The sequence below is a fragment of the Corvus kubaryi genome, unplaced genomic scaffold, assembly GCF_017639235.1.
Source record: "Corvus kubaryi isolate FWS band 111438036 unplaced genomic scaffold, C.kubaryi_AGA036_p1.0 37385, whole genome shotgun sequence".
NCBI classification, from domain to species: domain Eukaryota; kingdom Metazoa; phylum Chordata; class Aves; order Passeriformes; family Corvidae; genus Corvus; species Corvus kubaryi.
In genome coordinates, this window is record NW_024581127.1 from 23424047 (window position 1) to 23447000 (window position 22954).

General features: G+C 41.9%; 1 long non-coding RNA gene across 1 annotated transcript; it reads left to right on the top strand.

Moving 5' to 3' along the window:
• Positions 1-594: 594 nt before the first annotated feature.
• Positions 595-7712, top strand: LOC121668532. Its single transcript, XR_006017432.1, has 2 exons — positions 595-1543; positions 2358-7712. It is a non-coding gene; the product is annotated as an uncharacterized LOC121668532 (long non-coding RNA).
• Positions 7713-22954: the final 15242 nt, after the last annotated feature.

The window sequence follows — 22954 nt, forward strand, 5'->3', positions numbered from 1 at the left end:
GCCAGGAGCTGAGTAGCAGAAACCCCTGACACAACAGTAGATATGAAGGTGACACTGAGCTCAGCCTGAGGGCACTGACAGAGGGATCAGGCTGGCTTGCAGCAGGAAAGGCTCATGGCCCTCTTCTTCAGCATCCACTTGTCTCAGAACCTCTCAGGGACTGGAGTTGGGAAGCTGGATGTTTGCATCCTGGCTGTGCTGGCATCATGCTCAAGGTGAGATCTCCACTGCCACTGTCCCTCTGGATGATGTGCCATTCCCGTTCTTTGTGCACAGCGAGAGCGATGCCCGCTGCCCTGTCACCCACAGACCATGCCAGTCACGGCCAGCCAGCCTCACGACTGGGTGGGATAGACCTACTGCCCACACACTGCGGCAGGCATGGGGCAATGGCAGGCGTGGTGGGTGCTGGTGGAAGGCCAGCTACAGATTGTGGCGGGCGGTGTTGGGCACAAGTTACAGGGCGGTGTCGGGCGGTGCCAGGAGGGGTCTGGCACATGTTACAGGGCGGGGGCAGGAGGGGTCTGGCACATGTTACGAGGGGGGCAGGAGGGGTCTGGCACATGTTACAGGAGGGGGCAGGAGGGGTCTGGCACATGTTACAGGGCGGTGCCAGGAGGGGTCTGGCACATGTTACAGGGGGGGGCAGGAGGGGTCTGGCACATGTTACAGGGCGGCGGCAGCGCAGAGCCCCCGCGCACCGCCCCCCGCCCAGCAGATGGCGCTCGCGCCGCGCGCTCCCGCCCAGCCGTGCTCCCGTCCCTCGGGATCCTCACCGCGCTCCCCTCGGTCCCGTCCCTCGGGATCCTCACCGCGCTCCCCTCGGTCCCGTCCCTCGGGATCCTCACCGCGCTCCCCTCGGTCCCGTCCCTCGGGATCCTCACCGCGTTCCCCTCGGCTCCCCCATCGCTGCCTGCCGGTGTCCGGGCTGCTCCCGCTGGCCCGAGGGCCGCGGCCGCTCGCAACGGGACCCGACGCGGCGTCTCTGCCGGGCAAGCACCCGGCGCCCCGACTCCGGCCCTCGCCGCGAGCGGCCGAGCTGAGAGCCCAGAGTCCCCGGGTTCCGCGACAGCCTCGCTGAACAGCATCGCTTAGTATGGTGGAGAGTTTCAGGCTTCGGAGTCAAGCTGATAAGGTCACTTCTATCCCACAAACTCCCACTTCAATTAGAGCTATAGATGGGCTTTGTTTTACCTCCAACCAATCTCTCCTGTGGGACAAAGAAATAGGATCTTCAGGATCCTTCCAATGCACACAAGAGTGAAGCAGACCATTCCCTCACAAGAAAGTGGAAGGAAAGAGAAATAGTGGTCCTTTAGTCGTATAGTCCCCTCTACTAACAAGGATGCTCACATGTGGAAATCCCAATAATTAAGATGACTCCTTGGGTGCCATCCTTGACTGACTTGTTTTCCAGTCCAGTGTCCCTGTACTTACTGGCCCTTTCTAATGGCTGGATGTCATTGCCCACAGGTTCACGGCATGACTGATTACTTTAATTTAAATTCCTCCATGCTTTCTCCTATCCTGAGCCCATGCCTCTGTAAGTATCTGCTTAACTACCTCATTGTCCTCTGATCAAGCTTCACTTTCCTTAAAAGCTCTTATTTTTCAAAATACCCGTGAAAAGTGGGACAATATATAGATTGATGGTACCTTGGGATGATTTGCCAGTCACACTAAATAGGATTTTCGTATTGTTTTCCTGCACTCCCCATGTCTCTGGATCTATTTGTGTTCTGTTGTCTAAAATTTGGGCTATAAACTCTTTGGAAACACAATATAGCAGACATATCCCTGTTCCATTTTTGCATGCATTTTACACAGTGGAGCTGTGGTCCCTGAGCAGCATTTTTGGGGCTACAGTAGTAAAAATGGTTGTTATTGCTACTATGCTACCCAGTACTGGAAATTTGTTCAATGCTTTTAATTGTAAATTCCTATTCTGGTTATTTATAACTTTGTGAATTTTTATGCTGGGTGTCTGCCTATGTTTAGATTTTTTTTGGAAAGTTTCAGCAAAAATGGTTATGCTATTTCCCAGAAAAAAAGATTATGAAAAAAAGACATTGTTTTGCCAATGTTAATGAATTGGTTGTAAGAATTCTTTTTTGGAAATGCTAGCTACTTCATGCTTTGACTTGGAGGTTGGCAGGCTGGAGACCTCCTGGTGCCAGACACATAAGCATTTGCCCGTATTTGGCTGAGTTTTAAACCCTATTCTGTAGTAATATGGTAGAGTTTGGCAGATAAATTCCTCAAAATTTCTGTCTGTCCTGAGCATGTGCTACCTTTTTTAGGCCAATTGCATTATCTCCACTGAGTAATTTATGCCCTCTGCATTTTTACCAACCCAGGATTTCCTTGCAGATGCTTTTAAAAGTTACAGCAGGATGGCTTGTGACTGGTGCCTTCTGTGCCCACATGCTGCCAGATCCACAGAGAGCAAGAAACCGTCTCTCTTCCATCCAGGCAAGAAAAGACCAAGATCTCAGATATATGTCCAGAGAGGACCAAGAGCTTAAGCTGGAAAAACATGGGAGCTGGTGGGTTTTTTCAAAAAGAAAATAAAAGGATGAACTTGTTGGATAAGGAAGGAGACAATAACCTAAAATCAGTAAGAAAGAATGGCCTATATGAAAAGCTGGAAAGACTGAGAAGATCAGAACAGAACAAAGACAGGGATGAAGAAACTTCTGCTGGCCACCTGAAAAGCTGTAAAGAAGGATGAGTGCAAGGACATAGGTCACCTTTAGACACTAGGAATGAAGAGGCAGTTACAAAAGAAAGCAGAGCAGATGAGAAGTCAGTCTGAATGAAGAGAGATGATTAGGGAGAGATGACTGAGCAGCCTAAGGAGAGGATTAGGAACGGTAGTTTGTGAGAACTAGTTGGAGGAAAGGAAAGATTGAAACAAGGACCCCAGGTGATGAAAAAAGTGGGTGGAAAGCAGACTCACTAGATACAGAACTGATTTGGAGAGGCTGGGTGTCGAGCCAGGATCATGTATAAGGAAGAAAAGAATAATGAAATTGGCAGAAGAAGAAGAAACAGGAGAGACTGTGGATGGGAACAGTAAATTTGGTTGTTACGCTGAATAATGTTTGAGTGTGGGACTTCCCATGCAGACAGACAGGAAAAAGAAGCTTTGTGATAAGAAAGGATTAGAGGTAATAAAGCAAAAAAGGTCATGAATGTGTCAAGGGAGAAAAGAAAAACAAGAAAGGAAAGCCTTGTAAATTGGCACACATGATCTGTGACCATGAAGACTTGAAATTACACCCAGTTGCTGAGACTTGCTCTGTCGCCATGTTAAAATTATCTGTGCAGTTCACTTTCAGACTGCATCTCATGCTCCCTTAGAAAGCTGATGGACCCAGAAGGTGACTGTCTGGTCTTACTTTCTCTGGGTAGGAATTTCAGCCCTGCCAATGATCCCTCCATGCTGTCAATATGATTCCACATAGAGGAATTGAGGAGAGGATTTTTCTGGCTTTTCAAAGAACCTTAAAAATTACAAACAACACTCCCCCCCACCTTCATATAAAGAAAGCTCGCCACATGACAGCCTATTAGATGCTAAGAAGCATCAAAATTACAGATATCAACTGTAATCTTAATTTAATGTGCTTCTGTGTAGCTGCATGCAGAATGGCTCTATTTGGAATTCACTTTCCTGCTTTCACTTCCTACACTCTCAACCAGTTATAGATATATACTTAGAAGTCATAAGGAGCTTTGCACTGTAGATAATTAAAGAGTGAATAAGCAAAGAATCATAGAATATGCTAAGTTGGAAGGGACCCATTAGGATCATTGAGTTCAGCTCCTGGACCTGCACAGAACACCCCAAGAATTCACTTCTTAAAGTCTGGCAGGCTCGATGCTGTGACCACTTGCCTGGGGAGCCCATTCCAGTGCTCAACCACTCTCTGGATGAAAAAAGTTCTCCTAACATTTAACTTAAACCTCGCTCTGATACAACTTCCTGCCATTTCCTTGGGTCCTGTCACTGGTCACAAGAGTGAAGACATCAGTACTTGACCTTCACCTGGTGAGGATGTTGAAGATCACAGTGAGGTTTCCCCTCAGTCTCCTGTTGTCCAGGCCGAGCAAAATGACCTCAGCTGCCCCTGATAAGGCTTCCCCTTGCAATGCTTCACCATCCTCATGGCCCTTCTCAGTATGCTCTCTAATAGTTTCAAGTCTTTTTAATACTGTGGTGCCCAAAACTGCACCCAGGACTCGCTGCCCCAGTGCAGAGCAGAGCAGGGCAGAGCAGAGCAGGACAATTGCATCCCTTGCCCAGCTGGACACAGCCCAGATGCTGTGCCTGATGCACTCCATGGTAGAACAGTCTTACTGAGCACTAGTTTATACTGTCCATTATAGTGTGTGGCATTGTACCTGTGTTTGGAAGCTCACATAGAATTACTGTGACTGTCTGTAAACTTAAGGAAATCTTAGGAAAGTACCTGTGATAATGGTCTGCAGCTCCAGTCTTTCTTTTGGGAGAGATTAGCTGGGACCTATATAATTTGTATTCCCCAATTAACTTACAGCCCATTGTTTCTGGCTTAGCTTTTGTATTAAGACATTTGTATGAAAGGTTAGGAAGGAATATTGGCTTTGGTGCATCCAATTCACTGATGACTTTCAGTTCCTACATCACTGTCATTTCTGACATGGATGATGAGTGATACACCACTTTGATGAACGTAAGCCCTGGCTGAGATCACCACCACCACCACAGACAGGAGGAATTGAGTAGGGAAGGCAGCCAGAAGACTTGGCAGAATTTATGCCAGCCCTCCTCCTTGAGAAAGCATAATTGACTCTTGTAGCATGGTGAAATACAGCATTCAGCATATTCCAGCTGCATACCTGGACTCTCCAGGAGAAACTCGGTCCAGAACCAATTTTTATGGCCATGTCAAGGCACATATGACTTTTTCTGCCAGATGCAAACCTATAACAATTGTCAACATTTTGGCCACCCAAAAGGGGGTTGGTGTAATACTCCTCTGATGTAGAATCATAAATATACTGAAGATTGTGAAGACTGCTGAGGCTTGAAAGGAGCTATATATGAAAGGCTTATGAACTAACTGCTGAACTAGAGTGAGGTCCGCCCTTAACTGTGTTTCTCTATACTCAGCAGTCTTCTGGCTTTTCCTTTGTATTTCTTCCATTTACAAACTTTTCCCATGACCCTCCCAAGTCAAGGGACTCTACAGATTCCTGGCTGAGGGAGCCATGCAAATGGATCAGCTCGCTTCTGAGATTAATGGACACAGATTTTTTTCAATATTCTGAGATGATTAATTCATGCATTATAGACACGTTTATTCACCTGCTGTTTGTGGACTACGGATCCCAAAAGAGATATTTTTGAACGGGAAAAAGAAGGATCCAGCCCAGGCTTTTCCATTAGCATTCTTCATTACAGTGTAGGAAGAAATGCATCTGGCCTGTTACTGGATGTGAATGCAAAACCCAGTCTCATCTTGCTCTGACTGACCTTCCTGAAAGATCTGAGGATTCATGGCCTAAAAGAAGCAGGAGTGATGATCCGTGCTGTAGGGAGATAAGCTTTGTGAGCTTTGTGTGACAGAAGGGAAATTTAGAGAAGCCTGTAACGATAATGTAGGAAAGTGGTGGAGATGCAGCTAAGGGTTTCAAGTGCTGTATGGAAACATGAACTGCAAACTCAGTTTGCTCAGCAAAAACTGAGCTTGCTTTTGCTTTGCCATATGGACCACGGTAGATGGCTATCAGAGCTTCAGCAAATCTCCCCAGTGTTCACAAGGACTCCCCAGCCTGGATGCAGGGGATGCCACCAAAACATGGGCTCCATGCATGTTACAGGAGGAATAATGGCAGGAACCTGGAGCCAGAAACGTGCAGCACAGTAGGCTCAAAGACACAGGTGGGTGGCACTGCCACCATGTCAGTGCTCCCTACATGCCCCTACATGCTGCTCAATGAGTTACAGGACTCTCGACCAGCAGTGTTTGGTGACAACTGGAAGAGGCTGCAGCTCCTTATCTCATATCTCTGTCTGCTGTGTCTCGTGCAGCATGTGAAACTGGCTTTGCATCTTAGCCTGGAGTCAATTTTCAAATGCAACCCAGTGACAAACTCATTACTTTGGTCCCAGAATGAAAACCTTTCAGGAGAACTTAAGTAAAAGAACTAATTCCACTCAAAGTGTTTTGCAACATATAAGAGAAGAAAAATTAGAATTTGATATTTTTGATGGTGCAAGAAGAAGTTACAAACAGTGGTGATAGGATATGTAGCTGAGGTGCCTGTCCTTTTTAACCTGCTTGAGATGTGGTGATTGCTTGGATCCCAGCCACCATAAGTCATATGGCAGCAACCTCATCCTCACCAGCATTTGTTTTTTCATTCCACCAGAAAATGATGATTGATTCTTCTCTTCACATGTGGACTTTGTAATAATGATCTGTCTTTTTCCTCAGAAAGCTGGATTACTGGCCTGAGATTTTTCTGTGAATTCTTTTGGACCACATTGAAAGACCCATGTACTTCTCTGAGAGAGCACGGAATGTCTTAGAGGTTGCAACGCAGGGCAGAGAAGGGTCCTCAAGAGTGCATATGGTTATGAGAGAAGAATCAGCAGCATCTGGACAGTTTTGGACACTCAAAAATTAAAATAAAAATTAAAACATGGTTTAGCTGATGAAAACCACCCTGTCAGTCATCACAAAATCTTTTTTCTAGTATTGAGTGAGACAAATAATATCATCAGTTCACAGAAAATCAGGTGATTTAAAATGCAAGAGTAAAAACCAGATGCAATGGACAAAAGGCCCATGTTTACATGGTGCAAGACAATGCCCCATGGATATTGAGATAAGTCTCTGTTTGTTAAAAAAGCAGTAGGCCAGGGAACCTATGTTATTTTATGGGAGGGTTCAGACCTTTTTGTTATGCAACTTAGACCTAGGAAGTGGGATGGTTGGTTTTGGCTTCTTTGACATAGTTTTGGATAAGAATTTGGTATGTGGGCTTAAAGAGAGCTCAGATTGCAAACTTCAAGAATTCATCATTTTTAGTGGCTTGCAAAAGTGGTCCAAAACCGAAATCCTGTGGGAGAGCTGATGTTTGAAGAAACGCCGCAATTAAAAATGAAACGGGGAACATGAAGTAGCTATTGGAAAATGTGGTTCATTTTATAATATGACTGAATAATAGAACAAACACTTATGAATCCACAACTAAGCCTGAAAGTGTGGGACCAGGTTTTAGATAGAAATAATATGCAGCCAACTATTTCAGAAATAAGTGAAGTGTTGTAATTGGTGAGGTCCTGAAATGCGTGTGCTGCCAATTTTTAGATGCACTAGACAAACTTGAATTTGTATTTGTTTTGACTCAGTCCCCTGAAATAAATTTGGATCAGATATTTAAAATCCAATTATGCTATCTACCATATTTCAAATGCTAAAATAAACCCCCCAAAAGGAAATAAGGTCTCCTTACTGCTTTCAAGTGGGTATTAGTGCTGGGAACAACCGAAGAACACTATCATCTTGGTATCCTCTTGGTTAACACGATGGTTTCATTTCACATTTGACTCCCACTAAAGCAATGGTATATTGGAAAAAAAACACAGGAACTTCTTTCTCCCCAGTCAAAATATACATGATGCTCATTAAAACCCAAACAGGTTGCCAGTGTATCCACATGCTTTATCGTTTGTGTTGAGTTTGCTGAGTGAAAGCTTCTCAAGCATCTGAAATTGGAAAAACAAATTCCAATATGTTTTTATTTTTTGCTAGTGGTACTCAAGAGAAAACAAAGAACTGGGACAATTTTTCCACAGTAATCCTGTTGTCCCCTACCTTGAAGTAGAACAAAATTCATCATTTACATTACTTCTTCTTTGGAACAAATGATTCTCACATATTTTGATATTATTTGAAATAGAAAAACCCTGAAAACAAAAGGCAGGTGTTTCATCCCTTTCCTCTTTTTCTTTTAGCTTTGTTTTCAGAGGAATTCAATGGTGGTCTTCAGGAGCTTCTGACTGTAGGTGTGAAAAGGACAATAAGGAATGCACTCTAAAACCAGCCAGATACATAGTGAAGTGCAACACTCAGAGAAGGGTCTCATCTATTGCACTCTCCTGGCATGGTGAGGGAGGCCTGGAAGAGCTCTGGGATCTCAGACAATAAGCAATTCTGTTTAAACTTCCTAGTGTACTTGGGAGTATTTTGCTGTCATGCGAACATTTATTTTTAAAGGAAAATCTCATATGAAAACCATTTTCTTTGTGATTTAGAAAATAGTGATGGCTAATTCAGTATATGAATTGAGCTTTCACTTAGACTAACAGGAATTCTTGATACTGTGCTGCATTGGATTGATTACTTCAGCTTTCCCTTATTTCTGTACCGTAAGTAGAAGAAAGGATTTTAAAAAATTTTAATTGCTATTTTCCTTTAACTTGGGCTCAGCAGGAGTTTCATGTCATAGCAGCAGTTTGCCAGTTCTCACAATCGTGTCTGTAATAGCTTTGTTGAAAGTCTGGAAAAATGTGGGGTATATCTGGATTCGAGCAATTTTATCAAATTTGGACCTGTCTGGCCTCAGTTTGGCTGCTGTTTGCTTTCACCACTCAACTTTGTGGTGATCTTTCTGTGAATGGAGTCCCAGGCTGAAAGCACCCTGCTTGGTTAAGGTTCTTCCACAGCCTCTAGATAAATAGTGATCTCACTGCAAAGTCTCCAATTATTTATTTGCCGGGGGTGAAATTCTCCCACCTTTTTTTGAGTGACAGCCTGAAATGTTTTCTTTCATGTATTCATTTGCACTGACATATTTGTCCCTAGCTCCCGCATCCTATCTGCTCCAGTCTGGCCTGTGTCCACTAGCTGTACCCTGTGTCTGGGCTGTAAAACTTCCTTCCTTTCCTGGCATTTCTAATAAGGCACCTCCTCAGCTCCAAGAAATCCACTTACTCTGTCCCAGGCCCCACCTTCCCTTTGCCTGCCAGTCTTGCTGCTGGAATGCTTTCTGCTTTTCTCTTTCTTTTTGTTCCTATGGCCTGTGGGGCTTTTAAGTCCTATACTGTTCAGGTGGGGTCTTAAATGTCAAAGAAGAGACCACTGTTAGTATTGTTTTAGACCTAAAACATCATCATACTTTTGGTTTGCCCTATTCTGGATACTGTGGACTGTAGTGTAGAGAGCAAATACTTTTCTTAGTATATTTCTAAAGCTTAAAATAAACAATGAAAACAAGATTGGAAGTGTTGTCACTGTCTTCCAGAATTTCCACTCTGTAATGATGAATTTTTTTCTTGTGTTTGTTCCATAAGAAATCTTGGCTGAGATTTTTTGCAACCTTCTTTCAACGTCTTGCAATCAAATTCTTGAACATTTGTCACCTAAGATCTGTGCCACTCACACCTCTGCCCTAGCTACCCCAACACTGCTTTCATGTCATCTCCATTCTTACACCAGCATTTTTTCTCGTGAAGAAATTATTTTGTGAATTCAGTGTTAGTCGCCCTGAAACCCAATGATTCCAGAAGTATGTTTATTTGAACCTTTTGTACATGCATAAGGACCAGCCTTATGAAAAGTTAAGCTATGTTTTTAGTTATGGATAGACATGCAACAAAAACACTGCACCAGTGCAGGCAGCCTGTAATCCCAGATAGTCCCCTTTATGTCACCACTTCCTTCCTGTTTTTGTCATTGTTAGAAACAAGCACAAGGAGTGCATTGTCTCATCATTTGACCTTCCACATCTACTGTGACAGTAATTTTCATGTGTTCCACATCTAAACACACAGGTTGGCATCCAGGTCATTTTATGCAAAATTTGAAAATTCCTCAAAGTAAATTAATTTCCTTTGGAGCTGAGCCAATGAAGCCTCATGGTCATCCTGAGTGTTCAGGTGACTTTCTTGCCATTTTCAGAATGGGCAGAGGAAGGAAGGAAGGAAAGAAGGAAAGAAGGAAAGAAGGAAAGAAGGAAAGAAGGAAGGTTGGTTGGTTGACCAAACTGTACATTAACATAATGCAAGCAATCATTCTTTAGGATATTGATCCATTTTTGACAATTTTTACTAAGCAACAGTCAGACCCAGTTAGGTGGCTACACTCAGATGTTTTGAAGTGATATTTAACCTCTCATGTGTTGAAACCTTTTATGAAATGTGAAGGAGTTTTCTGCACTGACTTGTCTAGGCTTATCTAGCTGAATGGTTGAGTGAACATGCCTGATTTTAAAGGAAGGGAGAAGTTCCTATGCCATACACAGGTATTTCATACTTCCTTATTTTTTTTAACTTACTTTACTTCAAATACCTAGAAGTATCAATTATCACGGTCCCAAATTTATTCTAATATTGATACTATTTTTACCAAGATAAAAGTGAAGGCTCTTTCTCATCATTAAGAGGAGTAAAAAATATTGGCACACATAAAAAGTCCCAGAAGCTTACAAGTAGCATTAAATAATACCTTTAATAAACTTATGATTTCTCCCAACTGATTTCATTATCTGAAGACTGCCTTACCTGAGCAACTAACCAGAAGCATTATTTTAAAAATTAGAGTTTCTGTAGTTCTTGCTTAACTTTTTCTGGAGATCTTAGGATATGCCAAAAATGTGAACTTTCACAACTCTATCACATCATCATCTGGGCATTTTACTGCATCCATTTCCCATAAGGGCACTGACATGGACAAAATAGAAGTGACATGCCTGGTAACAATGAAATTTTTTTGGGGGGTAGGGGGTGGTATGAGTACAATTAATTCAGTCCACTCTCAGTAAAAGGATTTTAATCACATTCTTTATCTAAAGTCATTGCTGACTTTAAAGGACTATTTTTACCTTTGCACTTGAATAGCTACTTGAGTTAGCAAGATCAGACTTCCACACTGTAAATCCCTGAGGAGAAGGCCCTATAGTGTTCTTGCCTTGCACATGCTTGGCATGGCAGAAACCATAACTGGGCTCCAGCTAAAGGCTCGTGACTTCCCATTTTTGGCTGTGTGTGAGAGCTCACCCTTTCCACAGAGCCATGAATGCTATGGGAGTGAGCAAGGGATCTGTCAGGAATGCTGCATGTTATAAACATGGCCAGTGCTCCCAGCAGGGCTTGTGGCCCTCATTCTAAGGATTGAAGCAAAATATTTCTTCATCACTTCTGAATTTTAGAGCAAATACAGAACAAGCCCATGGTCTCTCCAAACCTCAGGCAATTTACTTTGGCTACCAAAACACCCACAGAAAGAGTTTTGCGATTTATATATTTATCCTTTCCTTACTTAGTATTGATTCTAAATAAAGAAGAAACCATGCTTGACGGGAAACCTATGAGTAAAGACATATGAATTAAAGAGTTTGTTTTATCTACCCACTTTCCTTCGACTGCTGCCAAAGAAAGTTTTCTTCTTTGTAGTAAAAATAATGGTGCTCTGCATATAATCAGTATGATATAGATGAAGTGGAAGCTTCTTTTTCAGATACTGAGTACTGAGAAACTATCAAATTATTATTCTACTCCATTATTCATATTTCATTAATCTTATCTAATCTACCCAACAAGGAACATGTACTGACAAGCATTCAAAAAATTCACCTTTCTTATTTGCCTATCACTATAATCCATCATTTTATACATCTAATTTATTTAGTTTAACTTTAGTTTGACAGATCTTATGTCCGCAGCAGAAACAAAAAGGAGATACTTCTGTGACAGCAAGTTTCAAGGAGAAAACTAATCTGAATAGACAACCCTGTTATGTTTCTAAAGTACCAATGATTTTATTTTACATTCATATTCTTCTATCAGTGGTAAAATGCAGCCATTTTTCCTCAATGGATAAGTTTAAAATAATATTTTTGTTATGTCTGTGGAGAACTATAATAACCTTGAACCAGTACTCCAGATGCAGGTTGCACTATATAATTAGGTACCCTAGATAAACATTACTGTAGAAGTTAGAACTGAATGAACTTTTAAGGAATGGAAAGAAAGGGAATTATGATCCAGTGGTAAGAATACACTTCAGGCGATTGTCATATAACAGTGTTTTCCTGATGATAGTTTTACCCATTTGTTTAAGTAAATAAGCAAATGGGCTTGGAAAAAGAATTAGGTTTAATTTAAATTTTTTTAAAATGCATGCTCACTCCTTGTTTTTGAATTTCAATGTGATACATATTGCTGCGTGATGGGATGACAAAGCAGTTCTGCCCCTAAGCACTTGCATGCATACACTTTTCAGCTTCCTTAGAAATTGCACAGTTTAGTTTCATTGATATAATTCCAACATTTGCCACTACTGTACTTTATAGAAATGGCCATCAGGCACATGTTGGACCCAGTGATATGGTTAATGGCAAGAAAAATAGAAATATCACACAGAGAAAACAAATCACCAGAGGAAGATGCTTGCGGGATGCAGAACCAATGGTACTTTTTATACATGCCAGGTTCTCTCTTCTCCATCCAGTAGTGTGAAATATGGGCAGTTGCTTCTCCGCCTCTGTGGCCTTGGAGTCCAGGTGATTAGCTCATTGAGGCAACAGAGGTGAGTATCATGTGATGTAGCTCCATACAAGTAAAATGGGCACATTGGCATTAAGGCCAAAAACCCAGCTGAAAACAATCCCGCAAATTTCCAGATGTTTTGGAGGAGGCCTAGAGGTTAAACAATGCTCTGTGAGAGACCTATACTACCCAGGTAAATGGTCCTTCCATGTGTCCGGCCCAAATGGAGAGGCAATTTTTTTACTCCCTGTGTTAGTCTATAAAGTTGAAACTCAATTCAAGAACTGACTGATTATTTCCTCCTGTGCCAAAATAAAGCTGCCTTAATGGTAGCTCTGAATTGGCTTGTCATAGGGATAATAAAGGCTTCACTTGTAGTAATGGAGAGCATCTACTCCTCACCAGTGCTCATACTCTGCATACCATTTTCCTTACTCATGCCTTCATTTTAGTTCTGGGAAAGTGGCCCATACCTAAATTGAACATGAAGGAAATGGGTGCCTGCAACCAAAATAAGACTGTAAAATGAGACAAACTTGAAAGTTAAAAAAAAAAGGAAAGGGGGAGAGAGGGAAGGACAATGCTTAGACAGTGTCAGAAGTATTCTTACTAAACTTGAGCAGCACATATAAGAGGATTTGTGAAGCATGCATGAAACTACCAGCTTAACTTCTGCGACCTGTCTTGGGAGAGCTGGTCTGTGGCATAAATCTAGGAGTGACAGATACTTAGCTCAGTTTTGGCAGGTGTTTAAGGATGGATATCTAAATCATCTGACTTTAGTGGTATGACATGTAGTAGTTCAATCAAGACATTGAACGGCCTGTAAACTACCTCAGGTCCCTAAAATAATTAAATAAAAGCTGTGTGTTTATGGTTGAGTGTCATTCAAGATCCTTCCCTAGAAGACCGTTGAAGTTAGGGGCATGGCACACAGCTGGGAGTGATCACCTGCCTTTCACAAAAACTTGAACAACTTACCCAGCCAGCATCAGATAGACACACGCAAAAGCATGTACTTCAGCTATAGAAATGACTACAGACATCACAAAGCTAAGTTGATGCCTTCACCTTCATGTACAGCAAGTAGCCTGGGTAATCTAACATCTCCCAGGTACCCCACAGTGCTGGCTTTCCTGTTTTCTTTTTTTTTTAACTTTTTTTTTTCCTCTTAGTCAGAATATCTGGAAATGGACCCCTGAACCCTGATGTATGTGGTCCTTGCTTGGTGATATATAAAGGCTTTCTGAAATAATCTCTATTTTTTTCTCTTGGAGCTGCAATTGTCATCCATCAGGGTCCAAATTTGCTTTAAATCCTATCGCACTACTGCCAGGAGGAACAGCAAAAAAATTCATAGGTTTCAGTGTCTTGTTGCAGTGAAAAGAGCCTTTAATGTTCATTCCATCCTTAACCCTGTGCCTCTCTGCATCATGATTCCTTTTAAAGGAGGTGATAAAAAGAAAAGTGTAGAAATTGCCTTTAGATCAAAAAATAACCTGAGAATTTATACTTCTCCTCTGGGAAATCCCTTATTTTTGAAGACAGGCTCATCTGTCAAAATAAACTATGGTGACATTTAAATACTCTTCCTTAGTAATTATGTTTTGCTTTGCAGTTTTTTAATTACTTGTTATTTCTAATATGCAGCGGCTGCAAAACTCTACAAGCTCATAACTCATGCTTGAGTTCTTGAAATATGATGTTTCTTTGTGTGGAGGGGAATCAGAAGTGCTTCTGTCTTTCTAGATCATAGGTTTGGTGAGGGGAGAAACAGCAGTTTGTCAGTGACTGGAATAGTACAGCCTGAAGGCAAGTTGCAGAAAAGTTGATCTGGAAAACACAATTTAGTGATCAAAAAAGATCCCTCATAATTTTCCAATAGACACTCCAAATATCCACAGTACAAATGGCTGTAGTATAAGTAACCATAGGGGAAGAAACCCTTGGCAAAGACTTGGAAGTGGTTACACAGTGGAAGTCTGTTCCTTGGCTCAGAAAAGAAATGAATCGTGGTATAAAGCCAGGGATTGTTTCTGGGACTGGGGGTATCTCAGGCATGGATGACCTGCAGGAGGAAGCAGGCAGCCAGCTAATTAAAGTCTGCAGATGACTAAGTTGTTTTCAGTAATAAAAACTACGGAGGCTTGTGAGATGCTAAATGATTTGTACACATTGGAAATTTCCCACATGATTACTTATGTAAATACATTGTTGTCAATGTACTTTAAACAGAAAAACCTTCTTCTGTACATATAGGACCCAGACACTGCCAGAAATCTTTATGGAAAAGCTCAAGGACATGGTGACATCCTCCTTGATTATCTGAAGAGGAGACCTGTGCCTTTACAGCTGCAGATCAAAAACCAGGACAAGTGCCTGAAAAACCAGGACTGTTGCAGTGCGGATACTGTAACACGTGTATCAAACAAGGAGGCCCGTGGAAAAGAAATATCTATGGACCGATTCTTGATAGATGTTTCAGAGATGTTTATTTCTCCAGACGCATGGCCGGGGCTCTGCTGAGGAACTGCTCAATCCCGGGACCCGAGGGTCCTTGCCCGCGCAGGGGAACACAAAACAACCAACGGGGAATGAGGCTGAGCAGGGGCAGGGAAATCCCGTGCCTCCCCCCAGGGCTCCTCTCCCAGGACCCCACGGCTGGGGGGGGACGGACCCCGACACAGGACCACACCTGGGTCTCTTGCACAAGAGTATGTTCCCAGCCACAGAGCTGGAAGGAAATGCCTGGTGTGGCAGAGGGATACCCTGTGCTGCTGTCATGCACTGCACCACCTGGGCTTACCCACGGCATCCCCACAGTGGCACCAAAAGTGTAAACGTTGTGGCAAACAGAGAAACCCAGAGAGCCACAGTGTTTGCCTGCAACTCCGCTGCGCAAGTTGTGACATCCAGTGCAGACTGGATGTCCATTTGGCTGCCTGCCTACTCACTCAGGTAGAGACCCCTCAGCCTCAGACTTCAATGCCACATTTAGCTGAAGTCAACAGGAAACAGACTGTGACTGTGAGGTGTCGTTGCAGAAGGAGGCTATATATAGGTGTATACTCAGAAATGGTGTGTACTTTCAGAGGGCGAGTTCAAGGAACCAGGATAAAAGTTTCCACCAAATAGGAGGAAATGGGGAAGCCTTCAAACTAGTCTGAGTCACGCCTTCAGGGAAACCTCTGAGAAGCAGCCTGTCTGGATGCTCACCTCTTTCCTCACTCCTTTGGTGTAATCAGAAGAAGGTTTTTCTCCACAAGTGGTGGCCTTGGAGCAGACAGCTCTGGCCTAGCTCTGGCAGGGCTGCTGGGACAGCAGGGCCCAGGGCAGCCACAGGCCCCAGGGCAGCCACAGGCCCTGCTGCCCACGGCATCCTCCAATGCATCCCACTCCCAGTGCCCCTCCTTTTCCTACAGCCCTTTGACTACCAACATTTTTGGTATGACCACCCATCTCCTTTTCACCAGATAATGATCTATTTCAAAGGATTTTCCATTTCACAGATTCCCAGTTTGTATTGTGTCACTCGTCTCTGGAGTTTTCACTCAAATGGCAGTGCAGGGCACTTATTAAAGAAATCTTTGCTCACTCCTTTCCTGCCATTCACATGAAAAATAGCAGAATGTGAAATATAAACCTCTGTTTAGGCTTCATAAGTATAAGGTTTAAGCAGCAATAAAGCACTGCGAACACTAAAATCACTGAAGAAGCTAAAGAAAACAGACGGGACTTGTTTTCCTTCATAGATACTAATGCATTTTCATTTACTTCTTTCTATTAACTGGATTTCCTTGACTGTGTCTACAGCCATCTCAATTGTAATTATGTAGCAGTTAACCTGTTCCCCATGCCTAACACAACCCATAATTAGTTGTCTTGTGTCCACAGTTTATGACTCAACTCCATGTGGTTTTTCTATATCAAAGGCTTGGTTAGCAGATTTTTTTTCTCTACCACAGTACTTGTGCCTGCACTGGAGGAGGGCAGCAAAACCTGAGCACATCTGTTTTGTTTGAGGACAAAACCACCAGAAAACCAGACAGTTTTATGAAGATCTTACTTGGGTGCTTTCCAAATACTACATAGTCTTGAAGGAGAAATTGTTTTCTTGAGGAATGACCCTTATATTTATATATTCAAGTTGTCACTTGGACATAGATGTAAAACCTTCTCAAAACAAATACTATCTTTGTGCCTTATCTGGAGATAGGGAGAAATACACATCTTAGGATGAAGATGACCTATTCTTCACTGACAGGCAAGAATTTTATATAATGAATTCATAAACCTCTACATTAATTATGTTTCATTATCTCTCAGCGTTCCTCACGTGGACAGATAAGATCACTCCACATGAGAAAACAGATTACTTTGATAAATAGATAGCTTTGCTGAATGAGAATGAACATTTTAACTTGTTTATGCAAGTTTTCCATTTGATTAATTTTGCAGTGACACGTGGGCAGAAGAGATGTGCAAAAAAACAAACAGGTCCTTTAGACTGATATAAGAAAACAGCCAACCACGATTGGAGAATGTTTAGATAAGAACAATTAAAGGAAGTGACTTAAATGTTAGGTCCATGGCCTGTGTATGAAGGCAAGCCTTCTGACCACCCTGGATGCTGCACACTCAGCTCAGCTGCTGCATCAGAGAAGTGCTTGCAGCAGAGGAGCAGTGTCATAGGCACTGAGTTATGTCCTCTCCACCAGACTGGAACAGAAACTGCTGGGAAAGCTTCACTTTGTTTATCTTTGCAGGAGGTCCTTCTTAAATCACAGCTGGAGACATTATCTCAAAGCTGAGATGTAGGCATTGCTGAGTAGTCCTCATTAATGAGGCTTGTGGTTAAAGGAACACAGCAGTTATAAAGCTCCAATATCAGATAAGAAAGAATAGTGCCCTAGGAAGGACTTTTTTTTTCAAATGAATTGGCAGTTTATATGAGATTTGTTTGCTGAAGTCTCCCATTTGACCCTCAAGGCTGTGTGTTTTTGTTCAAGGACACGATAAGAAAAGTCTGATGTGTGCCTTCAATGCTTTTACAGAATGGGCAGTCTGTCTTTCCCTGATTTTTTGTTTTTTGAGTACAGTTCTACTGGCAACAGAGCAATGAATACAAAGTCCCTTGTATAATTTTCCTGGCAGCAAGGAATAAATGACGTACTAATGCTTTGGCTCTTGAAGGATTATTAATTAACACATAAGAATAACTGAATTGTAGTTCAGTAGGAGGGGAAAATACCATGGCAGATGATTCAGTTAATATGGCCCAAATTATCTTGCCCCAAAATATTTAGAAAAAGTTGAACTCTGATGAATTTTGTTTGTGTTTAACCAGCTCAGAGCCAGGAACAGAGAGATCTAAGATTCCCAGCCTCTAGTAGGTCCCACTCAGAGCAGTGGTCTAGATGGGAGGAGTTGTTCAAGTGCAAAATCTACTGCACATTTCAGATTCCTTTGCAGTGAGAGAGGGAGCAAAACAGCAAGCTGACCAGTCTTGCATCAGTGTTTATAGTAACCAGAAGGACAGACCTTTTGAGATGGATTTATGGCCAGGTTCTGACAGAAACCTATGGGGGAACAGCTGAGAGCCATACTTAACAGAATGAGCAGCAGTTAAACCATGATGTTCATTTCTCTTGATGAAGCTACTGCTATTTTTCAGGTGCTTTTAATATCCTTTTTAATAATACCATGCAGTCGTTTTTAAATTTAAAACCTGAAGTGAGAGACTGCTGATGCTCCAGCTTTTTTCTTCTCAGCAGAAAGCGATATTTACTGTAGTAGTCTCTGGACAACGATACAAGGCATCCATGTATGCATAAAGGCCAGAGTACCTTTTCACAGCTAAAAATAGAAAGGGGACTTCATGCAGAAATTTAGCAGCTATGGCATTTAAAGACATATGTAGCGCTGCCTGTTTCCTGGTTAACAAAACTTAAAGTAGGACTTTCCATTAAAGTATTGACAGCAGGAATTCAAATGTCTTTATCATATGGTTTTAGATCCGCCTCTGTATCCTCTGCATTGATTCCTATTGGCTAAAAGAAATGTTATTTATATCAAGGGAAAAACCTATGGCAAATCAGACATGACTTTTAGAACTTCTTTCGAAGATAATATTTTTTTAAGGTTTTCTATTTGTTAGGTCACCAGATACTTTACAAACAAAACAATATCAAACAAAAACCAGGATCTATAATTTTTCAATTGGAAAAGGCTAAGATATTAAACCAGCCAAGAAGTGGTACAAAAAAATTTCAGACCTAAGGGCAACCAGACAGCCTAAATTACTGGTAGTTCATTGTTTTTTACTTAAAGTAGAGGAACATGAACAAAACTAATAAACTACAAATTAGGAAGACACATTAACGTGAGAGATTATGGGTTCTAGAACTTAGCTCTAGGAGCTATTTTCTCACTAAATTTGCTGTGAGATTGGGAGATTTTTAGCTGTGTTTTAAGTCTTTTGCAGACAGCACTTGACCACAGGTTTGGACTCTATTCCTTTGCAGTCCTGAAAATAAAGGACAAGATTGTACTTGAATTGGAAAGTATGCATTGCACATCTAACTGAAGTTATTTTGTCCCTTTTCTGCAGGTCTGTTTTCTTATGGGAAAATGGGAATATTTGCTTTCTTCATAGATATGTGGTGCATCTTTATATACAGAAACACCTTTAGGTCTCCATATGGGAGGCACCTCAGTGTAGAAGTGTACATAGAAAGAAAAATGTTCATTAATTGAATCCGGCTCACCTAAATTAGGCAACTAACTAGTATCTAAACTTTGGAATCTAATACATTTTAGAGGACAACATTCCCTGTACAAGAAATGGAGAGAAGCAAGTTATTGAAGGCTCCTTGGATGGAAGTCTTCCTTGCATCTGCATTAGAAAGAATAATTTTGTTCTGAAAGTCTTCCGAGGCATCTCCTTTACTTCATGGACAACTTAGGCACTTAAGAATTGCTTTTTTAGGTTCTAGAATTATAACACAATTTCCAGGGCTCCTGCTTTTGCAAGATGGATCCTATCTAGTGTTTTCACACTTATAAAGAGAACTGCTAAGTCTTTGAATGTTTGTCCATCAGGTGGGTTAAACACAGCAGTGAAATGACAAGCGCTACCACCTGGGGTACTTCTTTTTTGTTTTTCAAAGCACTGAAGTGAAAACTTTTAATTGAAAAAAAAGAGAAGACTATTTTATTTGATCATTGAACTCTTCATTTCATAGATGGCTGCTGCAATAAGCAACCTCTCCCTGTAATTGTGGTAGTGCACAGTCACTGCTCTCTCAAGTTTGTTGGCTCATTGAGATGGGAGTCAAAGTATGCTGCCTGTTTTAGCATTTAATCCAACAGTTTAGAACAACCACAGTTTTATAAGCATATAAATTATGTCAGTTTCCTATGAAAGTTTTAAGGGTTTTCATGGTCATCCAGTTTTCAAAGATTAGCTTTTCAGGCCACCAGAAGCTTACATGACCACCCCTTTGTACATTTCCTCTCCATATTTTCCACCTCCCAGATTAGATACTTTCTGCTGTGTTGCATGCTGTAGAGGTCAGTAGCATCCGACTTCTCACTTAGCCCTCTATTTAAAGGTCTATGTTGGCCAGTCTGGCTTTCGGCAGTGATGCAGCTTTATTATAATAATAATGCGTTTTAATTTATGGGCATCCATGCCTGAAGCATCTTAACAAAAACAACTAAAATCTAAATGGCAATAAACAAAGGCAAAAGAGAGCTTGGAAGCAAAGAGCTTAAAATCCCTGCAAAACAAAACAGGAAAGGAAATGAGAAAGCCAGAAATCTTGCCTAAGGAAGTGTTCTGGCATAAGCAAGAGACAGTGTGTTCCTGAGGCAAGGGAGGAGACCATCTCTTTTGACCTTCCAACAGGCGATGACCAACACCATCAGCTTGAATTATTGAGAAAGAACACAGAGGTACAGGAGGTGGCTTTCTCTCACCTCAGAACAAGCAACTTCATTGGAAAAGCCACAATAATCTTGAGGTTACGTTGTCCCACTTTGCTTCCCTGGAAAAGTTCACTGAAAATGTGTCTTCCCCTCTAGGTTTTATTTAATTTGTTTGAAGACATAGCAACAGGTCTCTCAAATGGCATCTCAAATGATGGTCCTGCAGCATTTGAGCTCAAATTCGATAATTTTGAGAATAGCTAACTATGCTATGCACACATATACAACTATACTACACATATATAGCTAACTACACTGTATATACACTAACTACATCAGAACCCAAAGGATTAGCAGGTTTAAGAAAAACACAGAAGGTGTGTTAGCATAGGATTTTTTTGTCTCTTCAGCAGCATTTTTTATCAATCTTATTATTTCTGTGCCTCAAGTGTCTGACCTGTGATGTGAGAATATTTACCTGGTATGATGGAAAACACTACCGACATGGCAAATCTCCTCTTGTTCACTTACCTCTGTCTGCAGCAAATTCTAGTCTCAGCATGGAGCTCTGCCCTGTGGCACACTGAGCTCCTCTGGTCTGCCAGGGTCCCCTCAAACACCTTTCCCAGGTCAATTCAAATTTTAACAAAGCCCTTGACTGGAGGTTTTGTCCCTGCTTTGGAGGAGCTAATACCAATTATAAAAAAAAAATCCACTGAAACAACTTTAAAAAATGAGGCTTTTGGGTTTTCAGCCTGTAATTACAGCATCAGTTCCCTTTTATGCTTCTAAATTACAGAGAAGCAAACTGCCCTGTGTTCAGATGTTTTATTTTTTTAAAATTACTCAGTGGCTTTGTGGGGAAAGAGTAACTGAATATTTTTGGTGGTGTTATATAGGCGACGCCTTCCCCATTAGCTCTTAGGGAGTGATTCTTTCTCACTCCTGAAGGTTCACTTCAGTGGGAATGGAAATTAATTTGCTTCAAGAGAAGTGGTAATAAAGAATGTCCCCTTTTCATGGTTTAGCCAGCTTGAAACAAGCTCTTAAAAATGTGCACATCATTTTTTAGCAGAGGCTTTGCGTTAATGAGGATTAAGCAGGCTCTGTTCTTGCTTCAAAACATAATTTTCCGGGTAGCCTTGCAGCATGGTTGGCATGGGCCTTGGCACAAGGCATGAAATGGAGCCTTTGTGCCAGACAGCCACAAATGTCACCCCATCTACCCGTACTGGCTCGTCCCAGCTTGGCACCCCCACGCCCCTGCACACGGGCCTTGCTCCAGCTGCATCACTCATGCAGACGCTGACAGTGTTGCTGGATCCAGCTGTAGCCTGAAGAAACACGTTGAGATGTTTTTAGAGGTTATAGGGATATTGATCCATCTTCAACAACGGTCAGCTACATTTCAACTTTCCTTGGAGGTCTTGCCTTTTCTATTTATCTTCCCCTGTCTCTCCAGTTTTAGAGTGTCTGTCTTTCAGGTTTTGCCCTTTACACGGAGGACCTGGCTTTCAGCTGATTGTCACAACAGCCTGTCTCACAGTTTACACCAGCACCTGTCCCTCAAACTGATTGCACAATGACAGGAGGGCTGGGTGGCAGAAGCTGGGCTGGCAAGGAGAAAGCAAAAAAAATTTGCAGCACCTTCATATTTAAATACTTAATTAATGCATCCAGAAAATGTCCCAGCTGAGGAATTGCATACTGCTGGTAAAGCACACAGCAGGTTCCCTGAGCATCCATCCCACCGGTTTGCCAGACTTTGTAGAATAGAATGGAATACAAAATAGTAGAATAGAATAGAATAGAATAGAATAGAATAGAATACTATAGTGCAGTTGGAAGGCACCTACAACAATAATTTAGTCCAACTGCCTGACAAATTCAGCACTGACCAAATTAAAGCCTATTATTAAGGACATTGGCAAAATGCCTCTTAAACACTCACAGGCTTGGGGCATTGACCACCTCTCTAGGAAGCTTATTTCAGTGTTTAAACACCTCTTGTTAAAGAAGAGCTTTCTAATGTCAAGTTTAAACCTCCCCTGGTGCAGCTTTGAACTATTTCCACACGTTCTATCACTGGATACTAAGGAGAAAAGTTAATCACCTCTCTCGCCACTTCCCTTCCTCAGGAAGGCACTCCTCTCCCACTTTATTCTTGTGCTTGGCGTTACTTCATCCTAAGTGCAGAGTCCAGTACTTGGACTTGCTAAATTTTATCCCATTAACCATAGCTCAAAGCTCCAATCTATCTAGATCCCCCTGCAAGGCATCTTGTCTCTGAAGAGACTCAACAACACCTACCAGTTCGGTATCATTGGCAAAATTTTTAGTGGTGCACACAGCTGGGCTGACAGTGCATAGAGCTGGGCATTAAATCCACTCAAACGTGCTTGTGCTGTCTGTCCATTTCATGGAACCACTGTTGTCTGCCATGCCTTTCCTAACTTTTAAAGCCAGTTTGTACAGGCCTTT